This window comes from Chlorocebus sabaeus, chromosome 14, assembly GCF_047675955.1.
Source record: "Chlorocebus sabaeus isolate Y175 chromosome 14, mChlSab1.0.hap1, whole genome shotgun sequence".
Lineage (NCBI taxonomy): Eukaryota > Metazoa > Chordata > Mammalia > Primates > Cercopithecidae > Chlorocebus > Chlorocebus sabaeus.
In genome coordinates this window covers 49,038,199-49,062,543 of record NC_132917.1, presented here as the reverse complement: position 1 = coordinate 49,062,543, position 24,345 = coordinate 49,038,199, and the positions used below count along the sequence as shown (strand labels likewise).

The window sequence follows — 24,345 nt, the reverse complement described above, 5'->3', positions numbered from 1 at the left end:
TACCCCACTGGGCATTCTAATATTATACTCTGATAACATCAGTTTTGAGAACTAAATTGTAGAAAAAATATAATTAATAAAAAGCATATAATATGTAAACTTTAAATCTGAAGATTACAAATCACAGTTAAATCACTAACCTCTGTTTTCATCATGAGACCATATGTAATACTTGGAGTGAGTGGTGAAATGGGATTTGGGGAGAGAGACCCTGTAATTTTCAGAGCTTGGGCTTCCCTACTGTCAGTGGATATCTTCTCAACAGTCAGAACTCCATTTCTACAGGAAAATATTTCCTAGAGAAAAGGCTCTGGAATCCTCTTGGTATCCCTTCTCTCTTTCCTACCTGGCCCAGGTCACAATCTCTTCCTTTCTCATCCTTCTCTCTTCCAAGGAATGGTCTGCATTGCTTTCTCTTTCCCCAAGAACTGAAATGCCACAAACATGTTCACTTGCAAACTGGGGATACAGTATTTACTCATGACTGTATCATCTGTATCAAAGTAAGCTCCTGAGCTGTGTCATCTGGTGAGTCAGCATTCTAGGTTGCAGAATAAATGAAAACTTTATTATTCCATAATATCTATTAACAGGAAAACATAATGATATTATTTATCTTTGGGGAAGCAGAATGCATATAGTTTTGTTTACATATTAAAAGGTAAATAAGGGCTGCGTGTGGTGAAACACACCTGTAATAACACTTTGGGAAGCTGAGGTGGGAGGATCACTTGAGCCTCGGAGTTCAAGACTGCAGTGAGTTGTGTTCATGCCATTGCATTGCAGCCTGGGTGAGAGACAGAGAGAAAGGGAGGAAAGAGAGAAAGAAAGAGAAGGTGGAAGGAAGGGAGGAAGGGGAAAGGGGAAGGGGAAAGGGAAAGGAAAGGGGGAATAAAGGGAAGGAGGGAGACAAGTATGAAGAAAAATAATAATTTGAGATGCTAGGCTGAACTACATGAAATTTCTGGCATTTCACCATTTTTGCCCTGTAAACACAGCAATAGCATATGGTTCAACCCGGTAGAAACATGTTATTTGTCTAAGTGAATATTGCCTCTGGAGGAGAAAAAAGTTCCAAGTGCTGGAACATTGAACTAGTATTTGCCATCAAAAAAGGTTCTATAAGCAAACAGTGTCACTGAAAGACACCCAAGGGTTTTTTAAAGACCTTTTTAATATTCAGGATTAAGAGACCTGAGCAAATGCCGTATCCCCATTTTGCAGGGGAAGTTTAAAGGGCCCCTAAAAAATAAATTGACTCACCATACTGCAAAACAGTGGCCAAAGTGTCCAATTCTTGGCACCAAAGTTGATGTTTTAGAATGCACAGCTAGAGAATGAGAACATAAGCGGTAAACCATTGCAGAGATATAAAAGTTGTGAAAGAAAACGAATGATACCTAAGGGGGTAGCGAAGAGTAGAAGGGCTGTCTACTCACCAAACCTACAAACAGAAGTCAGTAATGGCTATAGTGACTAAAAGAAATCTCTCTAAATTTAGAAATCATCCAATTCAACTCACCAGATTCAAAACGTGTGTTCCTATGGCACTAGCCCTGTATGGCTGTCCCTTCTTCTCTCTTCAAAAACCATTCTCAGTGAGTAGATCTCTGCCTTATTACAGGGGTTTTGGTTTTTTATTTTTTGTTTTTAATCCCAAAGACTGCTGTAAGGAAGGAAGAAAAGAAAATCAATGAGTCACCATGAAAGGAAGAACAACAGGCTCAGTTCAGAGGAACACTCTGAAGAGCCCTACTCTGTCTCTCTCATGGGAAAGACCAAGCTACCCTATGTGGGCCCAGTCAATCTATTACTCAAATTCATTCAGAACCTGGAACTTAAGGCAATGTATTCCTATTTGATGTTTCCGTTTTTAAAACATACTCTCAACCCTATCATACTAGCCCCATGAAATAGGTAGGAAAGGTGATGCTATCCTCATGAATAGGAAAGATGCTTTATCTCTATATTGCTGATAAGGAAGCTGAAGCCCATGTATCTTCTCAAGATGCCACAAGGATTGCAAGAACCGTAACTAGAATCTGGGCCTTCTGACTGCTCAGTTTAAGAAATAATAAATATACTTTGGATCTAGAGAGATATGAGTGTCAACTTTGTAACTGATTGCTTCTGTAATCACCTAAGCCTCAGTTTTGTTAGCTGTAAAATTTAGTAATAGATTCTATTTCAGGTGGCAACAAACTGTGCTCAATTAGTTTCGGTCCTCTTTCTTTTTGAGCCTTGCTTCCCACTCCTGGGCCTGCCTCTCAAAGGGAGAGAATGACATTGTGGAAAACAGTAAAGTAAAATGACTAGATATTCAAAATGGTTCACCATGAGAAGCAGTGAAGAAAAAGGGTTTTCTGGGTCAGAGTTTCAAACTATAAGGATATCTTTTGAAGTTTTCGTACCTCCTAGACAATGTTATCCAAATAGCTTATTTCCACTGTGGTTTCAGTCTGAAGCTGACATCTTTAAGCTTGTTCATTTTCTCTTTTAAATGTGAATAATATGCTTTAACCTGGGGATTAAATATGCTGTAAAACCTAATTTAAAATAAAGATTACAATGTACTTCTTCTTATCCAAAGGAAGCAAAATATAAAAGAAGCTGCCCTAAAGGTTAATGGAAAAAGAAATTGTTGTCTTGATTCTTTTACGTATTTAAAACATTTCAATTCAAACCTAAATTGGATATTGGATTAACTTTAATGATAGATGATAATTTACTGAAAAACACAATGTGGTCATCTCTGAATTATCCTTATTTACAAATTGAACTAAAGAAACAAAAACTCCAAAACAGTAGATTTCTCGAAGTATTTTACTGTCATAAATATCAGAATATGGATAAATGCAGTATGATTTGAGGAAACAAACTATTTCTTCATGAACATACACATTTTTCAGGATGGTAAACAGAGTAGAGTATCAATTTACTACAATTTTTTTCATCACTTTAGCTGGTTGTCACCTCCACTCTAAATAAGACATTGAAAGAATGGGACAGGGGAATAGTAGGTTTTAATGCAGCAACACTGATTTCCTAAAAATGTCCATTTCTTAGTGTTTTTGGACAGCATGAAAGTATGAGGTGGGGAAAAAGAGTCTACCAACAGCAAGCATTCTCTATAATGTTTTGTCTGAATATAACATTGTATTAACATGTGTAGGCTATTATTAAATGCTGTTTTTCTAACTTATTTATAAGCATATTTATTCATTTTTACATTCACTAAATATTTTGAGCACTGACTATTTGCCATGAACAGTGGAAGAGCTTAAGAGGGAGAAACGCTTATTTATTCATAGCTACTGTTCTCAAAGAGCTTACAAGGTAATTATATATAAACTTGTTTTAAAATAAGTTTACATAGTGGAAGTGGCATCAGGGAGTCACCAATTGGGTATTAAAAATTAATTGTAAGCATGTCAAACAATGAGACATTAGTTAAACAGGTTATAGTACATGTTGTAATGGAATGTGATAAAAAGCATTTTAAAAATTAGGTTCCTGAATTCTACTTAAGAGCAAAAACAATGTTCACAGTACACTAAATGAAAAATCAGGTTTAAAACACTGCATCAGTTATACGCTAACATTTGGTGGCTTAAAATAACAATATATTATATCTCATAATTTTTCAGTTGGCTAAGAAGTCATTCTGTGGGATTCTCATGGGATGAGTCATGCAGCGGTGCTATGCAATGCAGCCACAGGGTTACTCGAGGCCTGGCTCATCTGGGACAAGTGGGATGACTGGACTTTTCTATAAATGTGGTCTTTTATTCTCAAGAAAACTAGATCTGGAGCTGACCAAGTCTTCTGTTTGCTGATGCCCCATTGATTTAAACAAGTCACACGGCTCACCCCAGAGTCCATGTGGGAAGGAACACTCTGCCAGGGTATAGCATACATGGAGGGGTTGACACGTTGGAAAACGTATAATCTACCACAAATTGCATGCCCTTTATAATCATATCCTAGCACACATACATTCTCACGTATACAGTCTGAAAGAAATACACAAACATATTATCTTTGAGAGGAGGAAGAGCGAGGTTACAAATATTTTTTTCTTCTATTATACTTTCAGTTTTGGGGTACACGTGCACAACATGCAAGTTTGTTATGTAGGTACACATGTGTCGTGTTGCTTTGCTGCACCCATCAACTCGTCATTTATGTTAGATATTTCTCCTAATGCTATCCCTCCCCCCAGGCCCCTACCTGCCAACAGGTCCCAGTGTGTGATGTTCCCCTTCCTGTGTCCATGTGTTCTCATTGTTCAACTCCCACTTATGAGTGAGAATATGCAGTGTTTGGTTTTCTCTTCTCATGTTACTTTGCTGAGAATGATGGTTCCCAGTTTCGTCCATGTCCCTGCAAAGGACATGAAGTCATCCTTTTGTATGGCTGCATAGTATTCCATGGTGTATATGTGCCATATTTTCTTTATCCAGTCTATCATGGATGGGCATTTGGGTTGGTTCCAAGTCTTTGCTATTGTGAACAGTGCCACAGTAAACATAGGTGTGCATGTGTCTTTATAGTAGCATGAGTTATAATCTTTGGGTATATACCCAGTAATGGGATGGCTGGGTCAAATGGTATTTCTAGTTCCGGATCCTTGAGGAATCACCACACTGTCTTCCATAATGGTTGAACTAATTTACACTCCCACCAACCGTGTAAGAGAATTCCTATATCTCCACATCCTCTCCAGCATTGGTTGTTTCCTGACTTTTTAATGATTGCCACTCTAACTGGCATGAGATAGTATCTCACTGTGGTTTTGATTTGCATTTCTCTAATGACCAGTGATGATGAGCATTTTTTCATAAGTTTGTTGGCTGCCTAAGTGTCTTCTTTTGAGACGTGTCTGTTCATATCCTTCACCCATTTTTTTATGGGGTTGTTTTCTTCTTCTAATTTTGTTTAAGTACCTTGAGGATTCTGGATATTAACCCTTTGTCAGATGGATACATTGCAAAACATTTTTCCCAATCTGTAGGTTTCCCGTTCACTCTGCTGATAGTTTCTTCTGCTGTGCAGAAGCGCTTTAGTTTAATTAGATCCCATGTCTATTTTGGCTTCTGTTGCCATTGCTTTTGGTGTTTTCATCATGAAGTCTTTGCCCATCCCTATGTCCTGAGTGATACTGCCTAGGTTTTCTTCTGGGGCTTTTATGCTTTTAGGTCTTACATTTGAGTCTTTAATCCATCTTAAGTTAATTTCTGTATAAGGTGTAAATAAGGGATCCAGTTTCAGCTTTCTACATATGGCTAGCCAGTTTTCCCAGCACCATTTATTAAATAGGGAATCCTTTCCTCAATCTTGTTTTTGTCAGGTTTGTCAAAGATCAGATGGTTGTAGATGTGTGGTGTTATTTCTGAGGCCTCTGTTCTGTCCAAGTGGTCTATATATCTGTTTTGGTACCAGTACCATGCTGTTTGGTTACTTTAGCCTTGTAGTATAGTTTGAAGTCAGGTAGCATAATGCCTCCAGCTTTGTTATTTTTGCTTAGGATTGTCTTGGCTATATGGGCTCTTTTTTGGTTCCATATGAAATTTAAAGTAGGGTTTTCCAATTCTGTGAAGAAAGTCAGTGGTAGTTTGATGGGGATAGCATTGAATCTATAAATTACTTTGGGCAGTAGGGCCATTTTCACAATATTGATTCTTCCTATCCATGAGCATGGAATGTTTTTCCATTTGCTTGCATCCTGTTTTATTTCATTGAGCAGTGGTTTGTAGTTCTCCTTGAAGAGATCCTTCACATCCCTTGTAACTTGGATTCATAGGTATTTTATTCTCTTTGTAGCAATTGTGAATGGGAGTTCCCTCATGATTTGGCTCTCTGTTATTGGTGTGTATAAATGCTTGTGATTTTTGCACATTGATTTTTTTATCCTGAGACTTCGCTGAAGTTGCTTATCAGCTTAAGGAGAATTTGGGCTGAGATGATGGGGTTTCCTAAATATACAATCATGTCATATCATCTGCAAACAGAGACAATTTGACTTCCTCTTTTCTTAATTGAATACTCTTTATTTGTTTCTCTTGCCTGATTACCCTGACCAGAACTTCCAATACTATGTTGAATAGGAGTGGTGAGAGAGGGCATCCTTGTCTTGTGCCAGTTTTCAAAGGGAATGCTTCCAGTTTTTGCCCATTCAGTATGATATTGGCTGTGGGTTTGTCATAAATAGCTCTTATTTTGAGATATGTTCCATCAATACCTAGTTCATTGAGAGTTCTTAGCCTGAAGGGCTGTTGAATTTTGTCGAAGGCCTTTTCTGTATCTATTGAGATAACTGCGTGGCTTTTGTCATTGGTTCTGTTTATGTGATGGATTACGTTTATTGATTTGCATATGTTGAACCAGCCTTGCCTCCCAAGGATGAAGCAAACTTGATCATGGTGGATAAGCTTTTTGATGTGCTGCTGGATTTGGTTTGCCAATATTTTATTGAGGATTTTCGCATCAATGTTCATCAGGAATATTGGCCTAAAATTTTCTTGTGTGTGTGTCTCTGCCAGATTTTTGTATCAGAATGATGCTGGCCTCATAAAATGAGTTAGGGGAGGATTCCTTCTTCTTCTACTGACTGGAATAGTTTCAGAAGGAATGGTACCAGCTCCTGTTTGTACATCTGGTAGAATTTGGCTGTGAATCCGTCTGGTCCTGGACTTTTTTTAGTTGGTAAGCTATTATTGTGTCAATTTCAGAACCTACTATTGGTCTATTCAGACACTCGACTTTTTCCTGGTTTAGTCTTGGGAGGGTGTGTGTGTCCAGGAATTTATCCATTTCATCTAGATTTTCTACTTTATTTGTGTAGAGGTGTCTATAGTATTATCTGATGGTAGTTTGTACTTCTGTGGGATCATTGGTGATATCCCCTTTACCAGTTTTTATTGCATCTATTTGACTCTTATCTCTTTTCTATTAGTCTTGCTAGTAGTCTATTTTGTTGATCTTTTCAAAAAACCAGCTCCTGGATTCATTGATTTTTTGAAGTGATTTTTGTATCTCTATCTCCTTCAGTTCTGCTCCAATCTTAGTTATTTCTTGTCTTCTACTAGCTTTTGAATTTGTTTGCTCTTGCTTCTCTAGTTCTTTTAAATGTGATATTAGGGTGTCAATTTTAGATCTTTCCTGCCTTCTCTTGTGGGCATTTGGTGCTATAAATTTCCCTCTATGCACTGCTTCAAATGTGGCCCAGAAATTCTTCGTGTCTGTGTCCCAGACACATGGAAAGTCATGTCTTCGTTCTCATTGGTTTCAAAGAACATCTTTATTTCTGCCTTCATTCGTTATTTACCCAGTAGTCATTCAGGAGCAGGTTGTTCAGTTTCCATGTAGTTTCCATGCAGTCTTGAGTGAGTCTCTTAATCCTGAGTTCTAATTTGATTGCACTGTGGTCTGAGAGAGAGTTTGTTGTGATTTCTGTTCGTTTACATTTGCTGAGGAGTGCTTTACTTCCAATTATGTGGTCAATTTTGGAATAAGTGTGATGTGGTGCTGAGAAAAATGTATATTATGTTGACTCGGGGTGGAGAGTTCTGTAGATTTCTATTAGGTCTGCTTGGTGCAGAGCTGAGTTCAAGTCCTGGATATCCTTGTTATTTTCTATCTCTTTGATCTGTCTAATATCGACAGTGCAGTGTTAAAGTCTCCCACTATTATTGTGTGGGAGTCTAAGTCTCTTTGTAGGTCTCTAAGAACTTGCCTTATGAATCCAGGTGCTCCTGTATTGGGCGCATATATATTTAAGATAGTTCTTCTCATTGCATTGATCCCTTTACTATTATGTAATGGCCTTCTTTGTCTCTTGATCTTTGTTGGTTTAAAGTCTGTTTTATCAGAGTCTAGGATTGCAACCCTGCTCTTTTTTTTTTTTTTTCTTTCCATTTGCTTGGTAAGTCTTCCTCCATCCCTTTATTTTGAGCCTATGTGTGTCTTTGCTTGTGAGATGCGTCTTCTGAAAACAGCACACTGATGAGTCTTGACTCTATGCAATTTGCCAGTCTGTCTTTTAAATGGGGCATTTAGCCTATTTACATTTAAGGCTAATATTATTATGTGTGAATTTGAGCCTGTCATTATGATGTTAGCTGGTTATTCTGCCCATTAGTTGATGCTGTTTCTTCCTAGCATCGATGGTCTTTCCAATTTGGCATATTTTTGCAGTGGCTGGTGCCAGTTGTTCCTTTCCATGTTTAGTACTTCCTTCAGGAGCTCTTGTAGGGCAGGACTGGTGGTGACAAAATCTCTCAGCATTTCCTTATCTGTAAATTATTTTATTTCTCCTTCACTTATGAAGCTTACTATGGCTGGATATGAAATTCTGGGTTGAAAATTCTTTTCTTTAAGAATGTTGAATATTCGCCCCCACTCTCTTCTGGTTTGTAGAGTTTCTGCCGAGAGATCTGCTGTTGGTCTGATGGGCTTCCCTTTGTCGGTAACCCAACCTTTCTCTCTGGCTGACCTTAACATTTTTTCCTTCTGTTCAACCTTGGTGAATCTGATGATTATGCATGTTGGGATTGCTCTTCTTGAGGAATATCTTTGTGGTGTTGTCTGTATTCCCTGAATTTGAATGTTGGCCTTCCTTGCTAGGTTGGTGAAATTCTCCTGGATAATGTGCTGAAGAGTGTTTTCCAACTTGGTTCCATTCTCTCCATCACTTTCAGGTATACCAGTCAAATATAGATTTGATCTTTTCACATAGTCCCATATTTGTTGGAGGCTTTGTTCGTTTCTTTTTACTCTTTTTTCTCTAATCTTGTCTTCTAGCTTTATTTCGTTAATTTGATCTTCAATCACTGATATCCTTTCTTCCTCATGATCAATTTGGCTATTGAAACTTGTGTATGCTTCACGAAGTTCTCATGCTGTTTTTCAACTCCATCAGGTCATTTATTTTCTTCTCTACACTGGTTATTCTAGTTAGTCATTGGTCTAACCATTTTTCTTCATTTTTTAAATGTGAATTTAAAAATCTACAGTTAGCACATATAGGATGCATTTTTTCTATTAAAAATTTAAAGTTAGCCCAGAAAAAGTTGTCTGTTAACATATCCTGTTCAAAATGTAGAATGGTCCAATTGTTAAAAGGTCTAAACAATGCACGTTTGATAGCAAAAGTATCATTTGGAGACACTGGTCATGCCCTCGTTCATTTGAAAGGAAATTTGCAACACTGCCATTACTATTTTGTCACAACTTTGCTAAATTGCACACATTCAGTTAATTTTGAAGGACTGAAAATTAGATATGACTCATGTTATTCATCAAAAATTACAGTAATATTAACATGCTTTCAGGCAGTAGTTTAAATACACACACTTGTAGCCAAACCAAGTTATCCTCATGAAGATCACCTCATTTTTCAATAATATTCCATCTTCAAAGTTTTGCTGATGCAGTTTTTGTCTTCTTCATTGTCCTCACCCCTTTTGTGGCCAATCATTTCCTCAAGGCCCACTTTGTTCCAAAGGCTTGTTCAGCCCACGCTGATAACTCCTCTTTGTACAGTCTGTTTGATCATCTGGTTATGTTGTGGCTTATCTTATGTATGTGCAGGCCCTCAATAAAACAGTGATTAATTGAATATTTGAAATCTCTCAGAAACTCTGAGCTTCATGTGCAGCACTTGAGCAGAAAACTTTGATTATTTAAATTTCTTCAAATTGTAATAAATCAAGCATTTAGATTTCCAGAGAAAAAGAGCAATCCCAGTGATATGGTTTGACTATGCCCCCACCCAAATCTCATCTTGAATTGTAGCTCCCATAATCCACATGTGTCGTGGGAGGTAACTGAATCTTGGGGGTGGGTTTTTCCCGTGCTGTTCTCTAATAGTGTATAAGTGTCATGAGATCTGATGGTTTTATAAAGGATGGTTCCCATACACACGCTGTCTTGCCTGCCACCATGTAAGATGTGCCTTTGCTCTTCCTTCACCTTCCACCATGATTGAGGCACCCCCAGCCATATGGAGCTGTGAGACCAATAAACCTCTTTCCTTTATAAATTACCCAGTCTTGGGTATGTCTTTATTAGCATCGTGAGTAGGGACTAATATACCCAGCTTCCATCCGTTCCCTTGCAGCAGGAGAGAAAGGGATATATATTTCCTGATTATGAGCACTTCTCATTTCTGCTGAGCTGTGACATAACTTTTAGTAAGGGACTCTCCTTCCCAGTGGAATGCACTGGTGTTTGAGCAGGCATACCCTCATTTTGGAGACTTGTGAGGGGCACGTGGCAGGAAGGAGTTTTAGTAAATGAGGAAACATCTCTGCACTAGCAGCTTTTACTTGTTGTGAACAAACTCATTTTGAAGACCCCTTATTCTCCTCTACCTCCTTCCTGAGTATCCTGCTTATCATCTGGAGATGAGAGAAGATGGTTTTAGCAGAGAGACTTTCAAGTTAGTATTTCCTGGAGCCAGAGCAGAGACAGACAACTACTGTTGCATTATGGAGGTATACGGAAATGGGGTTGTTTCAAAAGCTATAAAAGTTTCCTTTATTGGCTTCTCTTTTTCACACTGGTTGTTTAAATCTGAATATTTCCTAGCTTTTTGCAGATGATGAAATAGGTAGAAAGAAATGTTTAGCTAATAAAGTGCATGTTATTAGGCAAGCTGCATGATCACTTTCTTCTAAGAGGATTTAACAGTCTGTTCTTTTTTTCATTTTTAAAAAATCCCTGCCACTATTCCAGGGGTCAGTGCATGTTTGTCTCCTGATTGTGCCACAGGAATGTGATTGTAATCTCAGCATCATAGTGGCCATTCTCAACAGTCCCTCTTTCCTGGACATGATCCTCTTTCCCTGGGATTTGTATAGATAAAAGACTGCATGGGCCGGGCGTGGTGGCTCACGCCTGTAATCCCAACACTTTGTGTGGCCAAGGCGAGCGGATCATGATGCCAGGAGATTGAGACCATCCTGGTTAACAAGGTTAAACTCCGCCTCTACTAAGAAATACAAGAAATTAGCCAGGTGTGGTGATGGGCGCCTGTAGTCCCCACCACTTGGGAGGCTGAGGCAGGAGAATGGCATGAACCTGGGAGGCAGAGCTTGCAGTGAGCCAAGATAGTGCCACTGCACTCCAGCCAGGGTGACAGAGCAAGACTCCATCTCAAAAAAAAAAAAAAAAGACTGCTTATCCATGCCAAAAGGAGTTGACCAGGTTCAAAAGTAGAGCCCGCCCTCAGTTACGCTGTGAAGTAGGCAAAGTTGTCTTCAGTACTTCAGGCTCCAATGTTTGGAATATCGCCTTTGTGATTCCCAGGCCAGCCTGTCTCCACACTTTACTTCTCCCTTCAGCACCAAAGAGAGTATGATTTGTGCCTATACTGCATAACATGCCAAGTAAAGAAGTTGGTTGTACATCTTAATTGTCAATTCCAGTAGGGACAATATTAGTCTTTCTGTTACCCACATGAGTGAGGTTCAGAAAGGGTTTCTTACACACCAATATGCTAATTGTTGTCTGAGAGGAGTGCACTGAGTCATTCTCCCCTAGCTGTTTATGCATTAATCATTCCCAAGCACTGTAGAGAAAGGGTTATCAGCCCAGTCCCCAGATTCAGATGCCTGAGTTAAAAGAATAGCTTTAGCACTCTCTAGCTGGTTGACATTGGGCAAATTGTTTGACTTCCTAGTGCTTGAATTTTTTTCGTATATAAAGCAGGAATAATAACCAAATCTACCCCATAAGTATGTTGTGAAGATTAAATAAATTCACACATGAAAAGCACTTTGAACAGTGTTTATCACATTGCAATCAATGAAAGTTATTATAATATTTGTATTCATTTCTTAAACTACTTGAGAGTGCTCCCCTTTTCTAATGTCTCTCCTATAGTACCTAACTTAGAGGGGCTTGCTTCCTCCGTGACTGGGGATGGTTGGACCAGGCAAAGAAATAAGAAAGGATCCATGAAAGGAAACTAGATATAATTATAAGAATTTAACTAATGCATCAAAAATGTATAGAATCACAGGACTGAAAGTAAATCAGAGATGGTTTAATCTACGGTTATCAATAGTGGAAATATCAATGAGAATAACATAGGGAGTTTAAATACACATGCCATCACCCCAGTACACACACACACACACACAAACACATACCCCAATGCAACACCCCCAACTTCATCCCATCCAACATCTACCAAATCCCAACCAGGGATTCTGATAAGATTTGTTGAGGACCACAACTGTGTGTATTTTGAAAAAGACTATACGAGGATTCTGATGTATCTCTACCAACCCCTTACCCACTGGTGTCTACATATCCTGTCTAACACTCTCAGTTTATGGAGAAGAAAAAAAATGATACCAAGAGAGGATAAATAGCTCTGCCAAAGACAAGTTGCTAACAACTGTAGACTAGAGCTTCTCTGGCTTTTATCCCTGCCCTGATAGTTTAGGTCTCCAGCATCTGGTGACATATGGTTGCCCCCAAGTAAAATAGTTTCTGGAAGTCCTCAAGGGATATTCCACTTATGCTTAAAATCAAACTGTCCTGTTAGCCACTGCATGGTTCCTCTGTTCCTCTTCTCCCTTTCTTAATCAGCTATTTGAATTACTCATTCATGCTTTATATACATCTGGGTCCATGGCACCTCCAGGACCTATAGCATTTTTGGTTCCCACTGCTGCTTCTGCTGAGCATGCTGCTTGTGTTAGGCACTGCTGCCCCTCCTATCGGTGCTGTTATCTCCCCCTGGGCACTCTACCCCCACTGATGGCCTGGGACTTTTAAGATGCCAAAGGTTTGTGCTGTGTAATGCTTTCTTATGCTATAGAGAAAAGCAAGATAGTGTAACTTACATTGCAGTCCACCACCAGGATTTAGCAGAACAGCTCTTTCTTTCGGCTTCTTATTTATGGCTCCTGTTTTCCTCCCTGTGTCTCTTGCTGGCATTGTGTCTAAAAATGAATAGACAAACAGGACTAAGACACAATAAGGGATTCATACAACTAAGGTTTTGTTTCCACCTTAATTTGGCTTTCTGATTCTCCCTTCCATAAAGACAGGTGCTGTAAGACTGAATTCATAAGTTAAAAAATAGCAATAATAAAAACCACTCTTTGAGCACTTATTCTGTGTAGGCATGGCATTAAGCACTTTGCCAACATTAATTCATTTAATATTCATAGGCATCCTTGACAAAGGTAATATTACTATTGCTGTGAATGAATGAAACTGAAAGGTGTTTAGTCACTTGCCCAAGGTCTCAAAACCGGCAATGGGTGAAGTAGATGTTCTAGCCAAGTGTGCTTTCCTCCAGAATCCAAGCTCCTAATTACTTTATTTTACTGCCTAGGGCTAGACTTTAGAGAGCTTGGAAAATCACTAAAATTATATTTTAAATGATGTATGCATGTGCTTTTTACCCTCTAGAGATAAATTTCAGGCGCTCAAAGGGCAAAAAGAATGTCCTAGCATTTTGTTGAGCTTTCCTGTAGGAAAAGATTCCTGTACAATCTCTTATGAAAATAGACTCCTGCTATGTCTGTCCCATTGGGTCATCAAACCTGCCCAAACATGTCTGATACTTCAGTAGTGGATCAGTTCAGGCTTCTACTGTGACAAGTAGCAGAGCCAAGATGATGTATTTAGCTATGTTAAGCTGACTCAAGCTTAACACAAGATCACGTGCCTCTCATTTGCCTACCTTCATAGATTTTGTACCTGAAACCTTTCTGGGTTACTGAAGATCCTATGGAATCAGGGGGTTGAGGAGAAGGAAACATAAAGAATCCAACCCACTGTGAGAAGACTAAAAGCCCAGTTGGTGGAAGCCACCTCTCTGGGTGGCCAGGGTAACAGCATGCCTCCCCACCTGTGTCTGCTTAGGCAGCCCCTTGGGGTTACTTAGCATGCTTCAGCTGTGCAGATTTCCATCTCTGATAAAAGTTTGCCTGAGAGGTACTTGCTGATGATTGTCAACAATCAAATGAATTATAGATGATGTTGGTAAACAAAATGCTGCCTTGATAAATGATAAGTTGGCTCTCCTCTGACATGACTGCTAAGTCATTCAAAGTGCTGATTAAACCCATTACTGTAAAATAATCACTATCCATTACCTTTAATGTTGTGAACTGACAACCTAGTTAAGGCAGCTGATGGTGTCAGCAAAGTGATTTGTTGTACTGCATGTCCATCGTCAATAAATCACTTCAATAAATCAATGAACAGTAGCAATAAAACAATATATTTTCACATTTCCTGACATTCAATTACAGAGCGTGTATACTGACTTATTCTTAAACACAACACTGAGATGGAAGGATTCAACATTCACCAGCAATGAACGCAGGATTAATTCTATTTTGGCCCAGACCAGAGGAGGCTTCTATAATTATGTTTGTGTGCATGTGTGTGTATGCGTACATGTATGCCTTCTTCAGCTATAGTACTTACCTAGCTGCTGCTGCCGAGATAACACATTACACAAGCAAAACGATAATCCTAAAGGTGTTTCTTGTCTTGAACTTAGATAAAGGTAATAACATGTAGAATACAGAGCTGTGACCAGGAATTTAGAGACCTGAGAAAGTTTTTAACCAACTGTTTGACCTCATGCAATTCACTTAACCTTTCTGTGATTGTTGTTTCATCTGTAAAGCAGGGATAATATCTGCTTACTGCAGACAATGATTACACAATCAGCTGAGATAACGTACATGAGAATGCTTTATGAAATATTACACTTCTTTCTAAATTACTTTTCATTTTTCTTATTCTGAAGTCACTATTACCTCTAAAACTCTAATTTTATATATTAAATGCTCTTTCCAGCTATAGAGGTCTTGTAAGCAATTAAGTCTTAGCTAACTCAATTTTTAATACAGTAATGTTTTATGTACTGAATCTTTCTTTATTCACCCATAAGTTATCTAGTACTTGATTTTGTGCCAAACAATGTGCTAGGCCCAGAGAAGACAATAGTGAAAAAAGAGTTCACCATTTCATGATAAAAACAGAAGAGAAATAGGAAAGTAACAAAATCTGTAAAAATCATCATATAGATGTTTTCCAAATATCAAAACATATTTTCTTTTTGCTACTATGGTAGAATTTTTGAAAATTATATTGCACACTCTGAGTCTTCAACTCAGTTTCACAAATATTTTCCAGAAAACTTGGATACAAAGGCCTGGGCAGGTGAGACATGTAAGTATAATTCAGGCCCTCTGAAGGGCCTGCTTTCTAACAGAGAGGAAAAATAAGTATTCCAATAACTATAGGATGAGACAGTATTTGTGACTAGCAATGAAAAAGGTAACTACCAAGACTCGTCATGATTAGAAGAAAGTTAAGTTACATCTGATTAGGCAAGCACCTAGACATGATTAACATTAGAGATGGTTCTGGAAGGGTGAGTAAAATGCCAATAATCAGAATAAGGCAATGTGGGGATGGAGGAATTGATCATTCAGAGAAAGATGTTTCCAATGGAGAGATACACAAAGGCAAAGGTAAGAATAAGGAAAAGCACAATGTGGTGCAGGAATTGGTGAGTTCATCCACTTCGGTTGATGTACTAGTTTAAAGAAGCTAAGTTATGTGTGGTAACAGATTAAGTTCAAAATCCCAGTAGCACAACAAACCAACACACATCAAATGTTTATTTTTTGCTCACACACTAGATCAATGAAATGTCAGATTCCACCACTTTGTAGCTACAGGATCTGAAATGTGCAACTTTCCTTGTTGTTTCAGGAAAAGAATAAAGAAGCATGGAGAACTCGTGCCTGTTCTTCTAGGCTCAGGCACAGAAATGACATACATTCTTTCTGCTAACAGCCAGTTAACCAGAACTAGCTGTATGGCCTGCTCAATGGCAAGAAGCTGCATAAAGTGGAAGAAAAGAGATTATTTGGTGAGCATTGTTATCTCTTTCATGGCTGGGCTATGAAACATACACAATGGAGAGTAAAAGATAAAATGGAAAATGTCAGCCACTTCTAGCAGTGACTTTCAGGATGTGAAATTTACACTAACCCTAGGAACTGGGGTGACATTGAATGAACAAGATTAGGAGGATGATCTGATTGGGTTTGGTGATAATCTAGCTGTTAACCGGAAGGTCTGAAGGTGGTTTCCTGGATAAATTATGAGAGAAGAGAGAGATTGGTGTGGTGCCTATCTCAGGGAAAGAGAGAGAGAGAAATTTAAAGCCTAAACATACCATGGTCATGACAATGGAAAACAGACGGCATATGTGAGAAAATGATGAAAGTAAAAGTCTGTTAGATTTGGCCATTAATTCAACATGGGACATGAAGAGTAGAGAGTACAGAAAGGAGAAATCCAGGGACTCTAATCATAGTGGTATCATTGTACAGGCAGTCTACAGAAGAAGCCACTCTGGAGACTTCATACCTAGGATATAAAGTTATCATTATACAAAATAAAGTATGGAGCTGGAGTACAGCAACTACAGCAGAAGCCAAAGATGTGAGTCAGATTTAGTGTGTCTTGAAATCCATTCAAAAATCATCCAATAAATGGCCAGGTATGGTGGCTCACACGTGTAATCCCAGCACTTTGGGAGGCTGAGGTAGGCAGATCACAAGGTCAGGAGATTGAGACCCTCCTGGCGAACACAGTGAAATCCCGTCTCTATTAAAAATACAAAAACAATTAGTCAGGCGTGGTGGCAGGCACCTGTAGTCCTAGCTATTTGGGAGGATGAGGCAGGAGAATGACGTGAACCCAGGAAGCGGAGCTTGCAGTGAGCCAAGATCGCACCACTGCACTCCAGCCTGGGTGACAGAGTAAAACTCTGTCTCAAAAAAAAAAAAAAAAAAAAAAGTCTAATAAGCCACTCTATTTCTTCACTAATGTGATGATCATGCCAAGCATCACTAAAATGATAACATGCATCTTGTACATCAGCAACCATGGTACTTTTCAAAAAATTCAATGTGTCTCACCATCCATAAATAATTACTATTAATAATTAGACAATATTCTTCCAAAGTTTCCATTTGTAGCATAGGAAAATCAGAGTGCCTGTGTTCTACCTTTCATTCTAACTAGGTGTCAGAACTCAGAAAAATTATTCCCTGACTCCGCGTTTCAGTTTCCTCTTGTGATCTGTGTTGTTCGCTAAACAGTTGACTATTTTATGATCTCTCCTTTATGAGCTGATTATTTTGTGAGCCCCTGGTCATTCTCTGTAAATTTTAGTTGCCCTTACCGACGTTGCATATGCTTTATGTTTTTCTCTTTAGTCCTTATTGTATGCTATATCTTTTCCATTTTGTCCCTATTTTTAGTCAGTCTCTTCCACTAGAATATAAAGTTCATGGCAATGAAAATACATTTTTGTATATAAATGCTCAGTACCTAGAGAGCTCTAGGAATGTTAGTAATAAGAAGAAGAATATCGTTACCATCAAAAGGGCTTGTAATTGAACTTGGTAGCAATTTGAATACAGGAACTGCTTACTTCTTGAACTCAAAGTGTGTATCTCTGACCATATTTCTTTTTTTTCTTTTTTTTTTTTTTCACACTTCAAATAATCTTTATTATTAAAGGAGCTTCATTTTTAAAGGAGCTTCATGACAGGTATGATGGGGAATTGTTCTGCCTCTTAATGTGGCTGATGAAGAGGACATTGGAATGGGAGAAACATTGTTTTCTCTATTTTATCTTTTTTTTTTTAATTTATTTATTATTATTAAACTTCAAGTTGTAGGGTACATGTGCACAACGTGCAGGTTTGCTTCAACATGATTTTTAATATCTACATAATATTCCACTGTAGCTGTTATTTAAATTTATACTGCCATTTCCTAATTCTTTCATATTTGCATTATCTTGTCACTATGCTCCATACTATAACAAATATTTCTGCACATGTAATTTTGCATTTTTCTCACATTATTATATTCCTAAAAGAAGAATTTGTGGGTAAAAGTATAACAACTTTTGTAATTAAATTGATTTTTTTGCCAAATTGTCTCTTAGAAGGGCATTATCAATTTACATTTTCCATAAATGAAAGTAGCTTTCAAGGGATGAGTAAGACCATGGCCTCTTAGTAGCCTCTAGGTCCAAATCTTAGCTCAGTCTTATCTGGTTGAAGGCACTGGGCAAGTTCTTGAACTCTTCTTAATATCCACAACTGAAAAATAGGTAAAATATCAAATTTTATTGTTGTTCTGAAAATTAAATGTCAAAATATACATAAAATGTAAAATGGGATCTGACACACAGGACTTAGTAAATAAAATTCAACCATTATTGTTTCAGTATATGAAATTGTCTTTTCACCATACCTTTATTAACACAATATATTTTTCTTTTATAATCTCAGAGCCTTAATATGATTTTGTTAATTAAAGCATTTATTTAATCACCAGTGACAATGAATATTATCTCTTATGACTATTATAAGATTTACTTAAATATTAAGGAAACCAATTCTTTATATATCTCATATACACATTAATGAATACAAATTAATATTAAGACAATTCCTTATATGTATTATAAAAGCATTTCCGGACTATGACTTGCCTTTTCATTGTATCTGTAAGTTTATTTGTCTTACCAAATTAAAATGTTTACAGTGCTCGCTATGGCAGCACATATACTAAAATTGGAACAATACAAAGAAGACTAGCATAGCCCCTGTACAAGGATGACATGCAAATTTGTGAAGCGTTCCATATTTTTCAAGATGACCGAATAGGAAACAGCTCCAGTCTGCAGCTCCCAGCGTGATCGACACAGAAAATGGGTGATTTTGCATTTCCAACTGAGGTACCTGGTTCATCTCATTGGGACTGGTTGGACAGTGGGTGCAGCCCACGAAGGGCAAGCCGAAGCAGGGTGAAGCATCGCCTCACCTGAGAAGTGCAAGGCGTTGGGGGATGTCCCTTTCCTAGCCAAGGGAAGCCATGACAGACTGTAGCAGAAAAATCAGGACACTGCTACCCAAATACTACGCTTTTGCAATGGTCTTAGCAAATGGCACACCAGGAGATAATATGCCTCATCTGGCTCAACAAATCCCATGCCAACAGAGCCTTGCTCTCTGCTAGCGCAGCAGTCCGAGATCCAGCTGTGAGGTAGTAGCCTGGCTGGGAGAGGGACATCCGCCATTGCTGAGACTTGAGTAGGTAAACAAAGCAGCCCAGAAGCTCAAACTGGGTGGAGCCCACCTCAGTTCAATGAGGCCTGCCTACCTCTGTAGACTCCACCTCTGAGGGCAGGGCATAGCTGAACAAAAGGCAGCAGAAACTTCTGCAGACTTAAACGTCCCTGTCTGACAGCTCTGAAGAGACCAGCAGTTTTCCCTGCATGGTGTTTGAGCTCTGAGAATAGACAGACTGCCTCCTCAAGTGGGTCCCTGATCGCTGTGTAGCCTAACTGGGCGACATCTCTCAGTACGGGCCAACTGACACCTCATACAGCCAGGTGCCCCTCTGAGACGAAGCTTCCAGAGGAGGGATCAGGCAGCAATATCTGCTGTTCTGCAGTCTTCGCTGGTGATACCCAGGCAAACAGGTCTGGAGTGAATACCTCCAGCAAACTCCAATGGACCTGCAGCTGAGGGACCTGACTGTTAGAAGGAAAACCAACACACAGAAAGGAATAGCATCAACATCAACAAAAAGGACATCCAAACCAAAACCCCATCTGTTGGTCCCAACATCAAAGACCAAAGGTAGATAAAACCACAAAGATGGGGAGAAACCAGAGCAGAAAACCTGAAAATTCTAAAACCCAGAGAGCCTCTTCTCCTCCAAAGGACTGCAGCTCCTTGCCAGCAATGGAACAAAGATGGACAGAGAATAACTTTGATGAGTTTACAGAAGTAGGCTTCAGAAGGTCGGTAATAACAAACTTCTCCAAACTAAAGGAGGATGTTTGAACCCATCACAAACAAGCTAAAAACCTTGAAAAAAGATTAGCAGAATGGCTAACTAGAATAAACAGTGTAGAGAAGAACTTAAATGACCTGATGGAGCTGAAAACCATGGCACGAGAACTACATGAGGCATGCACAGGCTTCACTAGCCAATTTGATCAAGTGGAAGAAAGGATATCGGTGATTGAAGATCAAATTAATGAAATAAAGCAAGGAGACAAGATTAGAGGAAAAAAAAGTAAAATGAAATGAACAAAGTCTCCAAGAAATATGGGACTACATGAAAAGACCAAATCTATGTTTGACTGGTATACCTGAAAGTGACGGGGAGAATGGAACCAAGCTGGAAAACACTCTTAAGGATATTATCCAGGAGAACTTCCCCAACCTAGCAAGGAAGGCCAACGTTCAAATTCAGGAAATACAGAGACAACAACAATGATACTCCTTGATTGCAGCAATCCCAGGATACATAATTGTCAGATTCACCAAGGTTGAACAGAAGGAAAAAATGTTAAGGGCAGCCAGAGAGAAAGGTCAAGTTACCCACAGATGGAAGCCCATCAAACTAACAGCAGATCTCTTGGCAGAAACTCTACAAGCCAGAACAGAGTGGGGGTGAATATTCAACATTCTTAAGAAAAGAATTTTCAACATAGAATTTCATACCCAGTCAAACTAAGCTTCATAAGTGAAGGAGAAATAAAATAATTTACAGAAAAGCAAATGCTGAGAGATTTTGTCACCACCAAGCCTGCCTTACAAGAGCTCCTGAAGGAAACACTAAACCTGGGAAGGAACAACCGGTACCAACCACTGCAAAAACATGCCAAATTGGAAAGACCATCGATGCTAGGAAGAAATGGCACCAACTAATGAGCAAAATAACCAGCTAACTTCATACTGACAGGATCAAATTCACACATAACAATATTAACCTTAAATGTAAACGGGCTAAATGCCCCATTTAAAAGGCACAGAGTGGCAAATTGAGTAAAGAGTCAAGACCCATCAGTGTGCTATATTCAGAAGACCCATCTCACATGCAGAGACACACATAGGCTCAAAATAAAGGGATGGAGGAAGATCTACCAAGCAAATGGAAAGCAAAAAAAATAAAAAGCAGGGGTTGCAATCCTAGTCTCTGGTAAAACAGACTTTAAAATAACAAAGGTCAAAAGAGACAAGGGCATTACATCATGGTAAAGGGATCAATTCAACAAGAAGAGCTAACTATCCTAAATGAATATGCACCCAATACAGGAGCACCCAGATTCATAAAGCAAGTCCATAGAGACCTACAAAGAGACTTAGACTCCCACACAATAATAATGGGATACATGAACACCCCGCTGTCAATATTAGATCAACGAGACAGAAGGCTAATAAGGATATGCAGGACTTGAACTCAGATCTCCACCAAGCCGACCTAATAGACATCTACAGAACTCTCCACCCCAAATAAACAGAATATACATTCTCAGCAGCACATCACACTTATTCCAAAATGGACCACATAGTTGGAAGTAAAACACTCCTCAGCAAATGTAAAAGAACAGAAATCACAACAAACTGTCTCTCAGACCACAGTGCAATCAAATTAGAACTAAGGACTAAGACACTCCTTCAAAACTGCACAACTATATGGAAACTGAACAATCAGTTCCTGAATGACTACTGGGTAAATAACAAAATGAAGGCAGAAATAAAGATGTTCTTTGAAACCAATGAGAACAAAGACACAACATAACGGAATCTCTGGGACACATTTAAAGCATTGTGTAGAGGGAAATTTATATCATCACTAAATGCCCACAAGAGAAAGCAGGAAAGATCTAAAACTGACACCCTCACATCACAATTAAAAGAACTAGAGAAGCTAGAGCAAACAAATTCAAAAGCTAACAGAAGGCAAGAAATAACTAAGATCAGAGCAGAACTAAAGGAGATAGAGACACAAAAAACCCTTCAAAAAATCCATAAATCCAGGAGATGGTTTTTGAAAAGATCAACAAAATTAAAAGACTGCTAGCAAGACTAACAAAGAAGAAAAAAGAGAAGAATCAAATCAACGCAATAAAAAAATGATAAAGGGGATATCACCACCAATCCCACAGAAATACAAACTACCATCAGAGAATATTTGTGTGAAGGTGTTTATAGTAAACTGGAAAATCTAGAAGAAATGGATAAATTCCTCGACCCACACCCCACCACCCCAAGTCTAAACCAGGAAGAAGTTCAATCCCTGAATAGACCAATAACAGACTCTGACATTGAGACAATAATTAATAGCAGACCAACCAAAAAAAGTCCAGGACCAGACGGATTCACAGCCAAATTCTACCAAAGGTAGAAAGAAGAGCTGATGCCATTCCTTCTGAAACTATTCCAATCATTAGAAAAAGAGGGAATCCTCCCTAACTCATTTTATGAGTCCAGCATCATCCTCATACCTGATGAACGTTAATGTAAATATCCTGAGTAAAATACTGGCAAACCAAATCCAGCCACACATCAAAAAGCTTATCCACTAAGATCAACTTGGCTTCATCCCTGGGATGCAAGGCTGGTTCAACATATGCAAATCAATAAACGTACTCCATCACATAAACAGAACCAATGACAGAAACTAACTCAATACATGCAGAAAAGGCCTTCGACAAAATTCAACAGTCCTTCATGCTAAAAACTCTCAAAGAAGTCGGTATTGATGGAACGTATCTCAAAATAATAAGAACTATTTATGACAGCCCCACAGCCAATGTCATACTGAATGGGCAAAAACTGGAAGCATACCCTCTGAAGACTGGCACAAGACAGGGATGCCCTTTCTTACCACTCCTATTCAACATAGTATTGGAAGTTCTGGCCAGGGCAATCAGGCAAGAGAAAGAAATAAGGAGTATTCAATTAGGAAAAGAGGAAGTCAAATTGTCCCTGTTTGTAGATGACATGATTGTATATTTAGAAAACCCCATTGTCTCAGCCCAAAATCTCCTTAAGCTGATAAGCAACTTCAGCAAAGTCTCAGGATACAAAATCAATGTGCAAAAACCACAAGCATTTCTATGCACCAATAAGAGACAGAGAGCCAAATCATGAGTGAACTCCCATTCACAATTGCTACAAAGAAAATAAAATACCTAGAAATTCAACTTACAAGGGATGTTAAGGACTTTTTCAAGGAGAATTACAAACCACTGCTCAACGAAATAAAAGAGGACACAAACAAATGGAAGAACATTCCATACTCATGGATAGGAAGAATTGATATCATGAAAATGGCCATACTGCCCAAGGTAATTTATACATTCAATGCCATTGCCATCAAGCTACCAATGACTTTCTTCACAGAATTGGAAAAAAACTACTTTAAAGTTCATATGGAACCAAAAAAGAGCCCACATTGCCAAGACAATCCTAAGCAAAATGATCAAAGCTGGAGGCATCACACTACCTGACTTCAAACTATACTATAAGGCTACAGTAACCAAAACAGCATGATGGAACAGAAGAGAGGCCTCTGCAATAACTTCACACATCTACAACTATCTGATCTTTGACAAACCTGACAAAAACAAGCAGTGGGGAAAGGATCCCATATTTAATAAATGGTGCTGGGAAAACTGGCTAGCTATATGTAGAAAGCTGAAACTGGATCCCTTCCTTACACCTTATACAAAAATTAATTCAAGATGGATTAAAGACTTAAATATTAGACCTAAAACCATAAAAACCCTAGAAAAAAACCTAGGCAATACCATTCAGGACATAGGCATGGGCAAGGACCTCATGATTAAAACACCAAAAGCAATGGCAACAAAAGCCAAAATAGACAAATGGGATCTTATTAAACTAAAGAGCTTCTGCACAGCAAAAGAAACTACCATCAGAGTGAACAGGCAACCTACAGAATGGGAGAAAATTTTTGCAATCTACCCATCTTACAAAAGGCTAATATCCAGAATCTACAAAGTGGGCAAAGGATTTGAACAGACACTTCTCAAAAGAAGATATTTATGCAGTCAACAGACACATGAAAAAATGATCATCACTGGTCATCACAGAAATGCAAATCAAAACCACAATGAGATACTATCTCACACCAGTTAAAATGGTGATCGTTAAAAAGTCAGGAAACAACAAGTACTGGAGAGGATGTGGAGAAATAGGAACACTTTTACACTTTTGGTGGGACTGTAAACTAGTTCAACCATTGTGGAAGACAGTGTGGCAATTCCTCAAGGATCTAGAACTAGAAATACCATTTGACCCAGCCATCCCATTACTGGGCATATACCCAAAGGATTATAAATCATGCTACTATGTAAGACACATGCACACATAAGTTGTTGTGTCACTATTCACAATAGCAGACTCGGAAACAACCCAAATGTCCATCAATGATAGACTGGAT

The 24,345-nt window shown here is 38.6% G+C and overlaps 1 non-coding gene across 1 annotated transcript; it reads left to right on the top strand.

Moving 5' to 3' along the window:
• The first annotated feature begins 18,620 nt into the window (after positions 1 to 18,620).
• On the top strand, positions 18,621 to 18,727 carry LOC119627495 (U6 spliceosomal RNA). Its single transcript, XR_005243681.1, has one exon. It is a non-coding gene; the product is annotated as a U6 spliceosomal RNA (small nuclear RNA).
• The last annotated feature ends 5,618 nt before the right edge of the window (positions 18,728 to 24,345 follow it).